This window comes from Alexandromys fortis, unplaced genomic scaffold (genome assembly GCF_014885135.2).
Source record: "Alexandromys fortis isolate MF-2015 unplaced genomic scaffold, M_Fortis_MF-2015_v1.1 scaffold_65, whole genome shotgun sequence".
Lineage (NCBI taxonomy): Eukaryota > Metazoa > Chordata > Mammalia > Rodentia > Cricetidae > Alexandromys > Alexandromys fortis.
Genome location: NW_026067986.1, coordinates 5915571 through 5918509, shown reverse-complemented (window position 1 = coordinate 5918509; position 2939 = coordinate 5915571).

Here is a 2939-nt window from a genome sequence, read left to right as displayed (position 1 = left end):
AAGGTTTTGGGGATTATGTTCATACATACAGCATACTAACACTCTAATATTGGCCTAATAAATTACTGAAATTCAGAGACAACATAACACAAATTGTTATATTGCATATGTTACATTTCTGTGGGAAAGGATTCTCATTTCTCCATAGACATTATCATTTCTGTGCTGGTTGATAAATGAATGTACTCTCTGGTTGGCTTATGTTTTCTCTTTTCTTTAAAACAAGTTGCACTAAGAATTCAACTTAAGGCCTCATGCTGTTCACAGGAATGAACCTAGGGCATCCTGCATGCTAGACGGGAATTCTCCTACTGAGTTACAGTATCATCCCTACTTTCAAGGTGTCATGCGTGACAGTAAAATGGAAGGAGGAATGCCAGGACTATCATGCAGAAACTTTGATTTCCGTCTGGTGGCTGCTAGAATCGGGTCAGCATAAATTTCTGTTACATTAAACCTCCCAATTAGTTGTGGCTGCCTTGGGAAACTGAAATGTTTTCTCTTTAAATCCTATATTCAGAATCTTTTTAAACCTCTGGTCATCTTTGAACACAGTAGGCTCACGAACTTTACATTTCAATTTTACATACTGACCTGAAGACAAACTCTCCATATGGCACTCGGGAACATGTACAGTGGATTCACAGCTTCTCTTATTCAATACACAGAATTTTTAGTGCTTATTGAAGATATACCTCATGGTTTCCTTATTATCTTGTGTTCTTTTGAGGCAACAGGCCATTCCTTTTAACTCCATTTTTCAATAGTGAGATGCTATCTTTTTATGGATAAACCAAAGAGAATATTTAATGGCTTATGCAAGAAATAATACTGAAACAAAGGTATGTGTCTACATTAAATATTTAAAATTCACTCTATAGAAATATAAGAAATCAATGGAAGAAACAAGGAGAAGGAGGAGAAGTTTTGAAAGCTTGTAGTTTATGCCATAGTCCCATAGAAAAAGCATCAGGATGAGGAGCAGCTGATGTGTACGTTCTCCTCAGCATTGTCTTCTAGGCGAAAGATGCCGAGCTTTCCTGTCAATCATCTCTGGCTCTCTATAGCAGCAGGCAGGAAGTCCTTTGTAAGTAGCATTTCCAAAGGTTGATGGCGCCCTGTGAAAGAGAGTTGCAGGTGCAGAGCCACCAAAGAAAGTGCACATCAAAGCGGCATGCCCTTGTCATCTAAACACTGCTTCAACCCTGAAGGCTTCTCTGATCTCAGTTTCATCCCAACTTCTGCCCTGAACTTTGTCCCGTCAGCTAAGAAGCCACAAAATTTGGGGTTGATGCTGCGTTATAGAATGCCTTCAAACTTAGAATGACAATTGAGCTTTAATTAGGTACAATTTTAACAAATCCTTTTTTTTTTTCAGAAGGTAGTACTGGGATAGGTTAATATGAGCAAAATACATGAAATACACTGTGAAATGTCACAATCACAGTCACCTGCTTTGTACACAAATTAGAATTGTATAAAGTTCATTTATAAAGGAAGTAAATATGTGTTAAGAAATAAATCTAGAAGCATAAAAGCTTCCTTTTCTCTGTTATTTGTTCTGTATTCAACATTCCAATTTTTTTTGGCACGTTTCCCTTTATTAAAGGATTCTTTTCTACCAGCAGGTTCACACTTTCTCCTTTAGAACTTTATAGGATAGAAACTTTTCTTTTAATATCTTCAGCTAGTTCAAGTTAAAACAAAAAAAAAACAAGAAGACAGAAATTCTTAATGGTTTTATTTTATATGATGAAATTTGATTTCTTACAAGTTACGGTTAGAAGTTTCATTTGAGTCTTCTGTTCTAAGTTTCTCCAACAATGTTGAGTCAGAACAGAGGGCAGCACCTCTATATTGTGAGATGAATGAAAAATGACCACAGGTCTTGTTTGTCTTTCATTGGAATAAGACTTGGAGATCTTAGAATATTGTAAATACTAGTTTGCTCTGAGAAATAAAAAGCTTCAGCATGGGTTCTACGGAAGCCACACAGAGCAAGAACCTCATCACTAGTATGTGGCTTGAATATTACGGCTTACTCGATTGCTTTGGAGAAGATAATATGGGTGTACTATCCCCCTCCTTCATATTAAATATATTAGATAACCAAAAATAACACATAACGAAGTAATGGTTTCTTTGTAGTTTCTTCCATTACAGAATCTGTACGAAGAAATCTGATAGCTCGGAAACGTACTATTATAATTTAAACATGGCAAAACCAAACAAACAAGCAAAAAAAAAAATGATAAAATGAACCATGCTTCCATGGAAGAATAAATGCTAGCTTTTCAAAACAAGATAAAAGGATGACTGTGCTTTATAATGAGAGTATGTCCTTAATACTATTGTTCAATATTGTTCTTAATTTACATCACTGTAAAACAATGAAGACCGTGTACAACATTTATACAGCTGTTACTACATAAATAAATATATTTGGTAAAAGTAATACTGCTATAGAATCTATAAGAGCTTTTCTGTTATTATTTTCTGATTTACCTTTCTAAGAAGAGAAACAGAGATAGCAGACTCTCAAAATTGCGTATGCATTTCTCCACAAATTCATTGTATGCAAATGTGCTAACATCTATGATTCTCCACAGATCTTCGCACATTTTCATTCATGGCAATTTTAATTTTGCCACTGAGAATTAAAAGATATCCTTCAGAATGTTGCACATGTATGCAGGACACAGTCTCAGCAAAGGGAAGAGATACATTGTAACTCAATGACATCTTGATGATCAGACATAATAATTACTTGCAAATATAAAACGCCTATTTGTAAAAAAAATACCAGAAAATGGCTTGAACTATAGACATAATATATATTCCTTCTTTCCTTCCTTCCTTCCTTCCTTCCTTCCTTCCTTCCTTCCTTCCTTCCTCTCTTTCTTTCTTTCTTTTTTTTTTCTTTTTCTTTTTTTTTTTTT